The sequence below is a fragment of the Sardina pilchardus genome, chromosome 19, assembly GCF_963854185.1.
Source record: "Sardina pilchardus chromosome 19, fSarPil1.1, whole genome shotgun sequence".
Classification (NCBI taxonomy): domain Eukaryota; kingdom Metazoa; phylum Chordata; class Actinopteri; order Clupeiformes; family Clupeidae; genus Sardina; species Sardina pilchardus.
In genome coordinates this window covers 31,775,470-31,781,291 of record NC_085012.1, presented here as the reverse complement: position 1 = coordinate 31,781,291, position 5,822 = coordinate 31,775,470, and the positions used below count along the sequence as shown (strand labels likewise).

The window sequence follows — 5,822 nt, the reverse complement described above, 5'->3', positions numbered from 1 at the left end:
AATTTGTCTTTTGTAATCAGTAATGGCGATTACATTTTTCTCTAACAAACTTTTAACCTGATATTGCTTTCATTCTTTATGCTATGGATATGAATTATAATAAGTTAACGTTAGCTAGTCAACGTTAGCTAACTGACGTCCGTTTAAAACTTGCTGGCTTATAACCCGATTCTGGTTACCTAATGTTGGGCCTGCTAACGACGTTTATTCCATAATTATGAATATATTTTATTCAGGGGGTGTCCTAGCTCCAGCTGCAATAGTCGCTGACATGCATTGGACGCACCCAGTGATGGGGAGTGCTGGTGGACAGGATCTGCGCGTCCTATCAGAAAGGTAGCCTAGTCTGATAACAATATATTTTCAGTTGAGTCTAGCAGCTAATTAAATGCGTTAGTGACCGTAGTGTTATGACTGTATAGCTAACCATCAAAACCTTCTGCAGTGAGTCAGACCTTCGGCAGTGAGCCAGTCAAAGAAATGAGTGAAGCGATAGTGCCCGTCATCCTGTCTATCCTCCGCCAGCCCAGCGTAAAAGAGACGGAGAGCGGAACAGTAAGTTATTGATGCCACTGTGTTTCCTATTAAAATGTTAAGCCTACATATTATAATCCTAAACATATCGTATCAAATACAGATGTTCTCACTAAGTCGGCATATGCGATTTAGGCTTGGGTGGACTGGGTAGACCCAGGCCTAACTTTTGTGCTCACACATAATGTCAAACAAACTTATACTCCGCTGGCCACTTCGCACATTTCTACATCTCGTTGCAGTGCAGCTACAAGCTAATGTCACCAGACCTAATTAGGCTCTTGTTTCCTTTTCTTTTCATTACAGGAACAACGACGAACCATTGAATCAACAGAGGACGTGTTGGCTCTCCAATAAGAAGTTTTGCTGTATCAGAGATGTAGAAATAGATACATTGCTTCAGAAAATTAGAAATAGATACATTCGAAATAGAAGTTACATTGACATTGACTGACGAGGTCCTTCCATTTAATAAATACTATTCGTCATTAAATGTGTATTGCCATTTCATTTATGACATGCAATCAAATGAGTCGGACTGACTGTGATTCATAATAGTGATTTAATCATCTTCTGCAATTTAGTTGTTGACCATGGCGTAGCGCTCAGTGGATAGCCTAGGCTTGCAGTAGGCTACTGTAGCCTACGTCGTTCATTGACTGCACGAGTTTTGCACAGACTGAAGTTATAGCTCTCCTGTTGTATGGAATTGAAGATTAACACACTGATATCACTCACAACTAATAGGCTAGCCTACATATTTAGGTCAAACAGCCTCAGGCCTACAATTTAGACAACTTGCCTGAGGTCTGTCTCCGTTCCTGAAAGGTGTTTCTTTCATCCAGAGGAGGCGCGTCATGCGTGCTTTCAGGCCACTGTGCCACAACTTTGATTATCTTGCTTTCGAGATTACAAATGAACTGTATTGATGTATTTATTATTTAAAAATTAATGATCGCCAACAGGCGTTTGAGACGGTGCATTATAGACGTTATGAATTATTACGCTGCAGACTGTGTGGAAGACGTCTGCCACCACAGACTGATCCTGTTGCATTAAAAACAGATAGTAGCCTACGGCTGGTAGCGCACAGTTGCGGAAAGTACGGTGGTCCAACTCGAGACGGTAACTCACAAATTGACTGCCGGTGAAATCAGTAGCCTGACCGCGCATCAATGTATCAGCGGGGGAATATACTGGTCAGTGTCGGCTGAATAGGCTGTATACGTTCGTTATGATGAATTGGACTCGGCCATATTTTGATTACGCCCTAACTGATAGCCCCAAACTGTTTGTGCAAACGATTTAATGGTCCTTAAATCAGATTTTAAGGGAACATGTTAACTAAAGGTGCTTTGTGCAACCGGCTCCTGATCCAGCTATTTCTGTCCCTGCCCTCCATCTGAATTTCGAACGCTATTTTCGAATTTTGAAGTAGCATTGTGACACAGAGTGAAACCAAGCTATTCCTTGGAATTGCATTTCTAGTTATAGTGCATGAAAATGCACTATATTGTTCTCCCTAGGTTTCTTATTATTACAGTGCATGAAAATGCACTGTACTGTTCTTCCTAGGCTTCTTCTTCTTCTTCTTCTTCTTCTTCTAACGCACGCAAATCAGCTAGAACCGTTTAACGTAGAAACTTCATTCAAACTGCGTTACGTAGGTCTTACTTAGGACATGTGTGCTATGACTTTTCAACTTTGTAGCTTTTATACTTTTTAAACTATTAGTTAAAAACTATTACAATTTCCCCCATAGACTTAACATTGCTCATTATGACATCACGGCAGCAATTAGAATCTTACTCCAGCTGGTCAGCCACCTGGGCACCAACTGTCAGTTTCTCTCAGGCTTTACAATCTCTCTGAAGACTACATATTCTGTTCCCCTGTATCCTCTGCGCACAACAGTATCAAAATAAGTCCTCCTAATTCCATCCAACTTTATATCCATTCATCTTCTTCAAACCATTCACTCATCCACCCATTCTAAGCAGTCTGCCTATCAACATCAATTAGACGCTCTACATTCAACTTTTAAACAATCTACTCTGTCTCAGGCTGGCTCTCTTAAGACTAGCCAGTTAAATTGATTACACCTGTATCTGTATCCACTACTCTCAGTAGAGAGCTGTCTCTCCATTCTACAAGAATATAAGGCACATTCCATCCAACATTCTATCCATTCATTTTCTTCAGACCATTCACTCATCCACCCATTAAACTGTCTATCAACATCTATTAAACAATCTGTCTATCAACATCCATTAAACTCTCTGTCTATCAACATTAATTAGACTATCTATTCTACATTCAACTTTTAAATTATTTACTCTGTCTCAGGCTTTAAGAGTACACTCTGGCTCTCTTAAGACTAGCCAGTTAAATTGATTACACCTGTATCAACTACTCTCAGATAGCTGTATCAGTGTCTCTCTTAACAAGAATATTCATTTGTGCCACCTACGTCACTATCAAGTAGAACGCCGCCATCTTTACGACCGATTTCGCCCAATATGACTGCCCACACTGCCCGTTTGAATGGAAGAGAAAGACAGAGAGATCTAGAGAAATGTTCAATTTTAGGCTCCGATCTTTATTTGTTACCCCCAGTTTTCCTTTATCCCTTATTGTCTGCCCCAAGTTTGTTCCAATTGGCTTTCCATAGCATACATTTATCTAGTTAACCCCTCATACAGTGGTGTTAATCAGGCTATTTTAAGATAAGGTGACGATGTTCGGGACCGCCATAACCGGGAAGATAATCCCAAAAATGTGGGATAAAAACGGGTACATTTTCAGGTTGACTCTCAATCCGATTGAAATACATACAAGTTTTGTCTTCAAAAAACGGGGGGGGGGGGGGGGGGGGGGGGATAGGTAGTTTTACTGTATTTTCCCCGGGGACGGGCAACCAAAACCGGAGGCTGTAGGCTACAGGAAACGGAGACTGGAGCACCGATGCATAGCTATTATCAGCATGGGAATAATAGGCCTATAATAAAAACATGATTTTAGTGGTAGTTTACTGACTAGGTAACGTTGTTAGTTAAGTGGCTGACAGCTAGCAAGCTCATGTTATTGCCACATATAATTTAATAAATAGCCGCAAAGAGGCATTCTCCCTCTCACGCTAATTGCGTTTTTAAAATCGAAACTGGGTTTTGCTGAAATAGCCGGCTACAGGCAGGTTTTATTACATAAAACCAAGCAACACGGTGTAACCTTAATTTGCTGTTTATTGCTCTGTCTGAAGCACAAAAAAAAAAAAAAAAAAAAAATAGCAATCAGGCATGCATTACGCAAGACGCATCGATTTCTGTATAGACTACATGTAGCCTCTCATTTCTTTCAGGTCTATGATTCACACCGATAGCAGCCACAACCGCACGCTCTGCAAACTAGCTAACTCCATATCTGCATATCTGCATTTTTTTTAGGTCTATGATATCTGCAGCGTGAATAAATTTGTGCACCGGACATTGGCAAGACATAAAAACAACGTAGCCAGTGTATATAATGAGCACAACACAAGTAGATAGACTACATTACAGAAACAGCACAAACTACAACTCTACTAGATCGCATTTTGATGACACCATACCTCTGCCTCAGGACTGTCGCCGCACCCGCTGGGCTAAATGAAAACTAGTAAGGGGTCCTCCGCAGCGTGGGAACCAACTCCTTCCACATCCAAGCCACACACACCCAATAGCCTACTATTTACTGTACCCAGAGTAGTATGAAACAGTTTTTCACCATGCAACATTGTACAGAACATGCGGGGAATAAGGGGAAATCCAGGGAAGCTTATAATCAACCCTGCTACAATAGCAAGTAGTACGACAACAGCTGTCACACTATAACAGAGGTGAATTCCACCACAACACACCTCTAGTGTTCAAATACACTCATTCACAGGCATAATTTCATACTACTTTGAGTTACTTGACCATCTGTAATAGTGTCTTCTGCCACATTTCAATAATAAATAATAAAATTAAAACCGATTCAGTGTCCTTTCAGCACCTGATAAGGTAAAATGTACCACTTGACAAGATGACATTGAGCACCACAAATAAGAAAATAAAGACAGATTTTGAGAGTACAACTTACTCTTATGCAGAAACTATGCAACACTGTTAGGTTTGTAGGTTCACCAAAATAACATTTAACATCTATGACTACAAAACAGTACTAACTACTTTAGAAATGATTTTACACCAATAGATTTAGACAACTCAACTCATGGTTCAACATATTTTATTTAAGACCTGTCAAGACAGTGTCAAACAAAGCATTACAATGTTTGGATCCACAATCCAGTTTGAAAGATCCAAAAGATGACATGTGAATACATCTGGCCAATCATGTGATGTGTTGGGGATACACTGTACCAATCATGTGTTGTGATCTCACTGCTGTTTCTTAGGTGGCCATAAGATTAGATCTGAGAATCTGAAAAACATTACATCTAATGTGCTAATGAACACTATGATGACCGTGAATTTAGATATTCCAAAAAAGTATTCATTCAAGGACCGTTTCTCATCCCTGGCCCTTAACTCATGAGCCACACACACTCACTTTCCAGTGCTGACATCTCCGATGCCAGGTCTTTTCATAGTTGTGGTCACTGTGATGGTCAGTAGAAGTAGTAGCCTCTTCATGCTCCTCCACATTGGTGGTTGAAGAGCCAGTGAGATTGTTGCAAGTCACGCATTTTGTGCTTCATTGGCTGAATGTTGTTTGTCCTTCTCCCTCGCCGAGGTGTGTGCAAAAAGACTGCGCACAAAACTGGAGTCCAAAGCAGTCGCTCCTAAAAAGGCAGGGCAGAGTAAAATAAAACACGACATGTGTGAGACATTACATTGTCCAACCTGAGTAAATGTGTCTCTCTTAGAACCTAGCCTAACATAAATCCTCAAATTATGACCAAGGTCTTTTAAGTAGAGGCTGCGCAAAGCACAGACCTATATTTGGGGCTTTGTTCAAAACGACCACGGCTAGTATCCGAGGCTCAGCTTTAAATAAAGTATATATAATTTGAGGATTTACGATGTAGGTCATAATAAGGGACAGATACAGAAATTAGGAAGTTAACTACAGACAGTAAAAGATAGGAATAGCATAATAGCCTAATTACTGTACGTTATGGTTACGGTATTTAGCAGACGCCCATACAAATAACAACGATACAGTGGGCTATAAGCTAATTAACAGTAACAATTCAAAAGTTGATGATACTACATTAATGACAATAGAATAATCCGACTTCAGCATTT

The 5,822-nt window shown here is 40.3% G+C and overlaps 2 long non-coding RNA genes across 2 annotated transcripts; one reads left to right on the top strand and one right to left on the bottom strand.

Annotated features, from left to right (window-relative positions):
- The first annotated feature begins 243 nt into the window (after positions 1-243).
- Positions 244-909, top strand: LOC134065639 (uncharacterized). The gene is made up of 3 exons (XR_009936316.1): positions 244-336; positions 446-555; positions 841-909. It is a non-coding gene; the product is annotated as an uncharacterized LOC134065639 (long non-coding RNA).
- A 3,874-nt stretch (positions 910-4,783) lies between these two features.
- Positions 4,784-5,403, bottom strand: LOC134066441 (uncharacterized). Its single transcript, XR_009936430.1, has 2 exons — positions 5,125-5,403; positions 4,784-4,995 (listed from the first exon to the last, which is right to left on the bottom strand). It is a non-coding gene; the product is annotated as an uncharacterized LOC134066441 (long non-coding RNA).
- Positions 5,404-5,822: the final 419 nt, after the last annotated feature.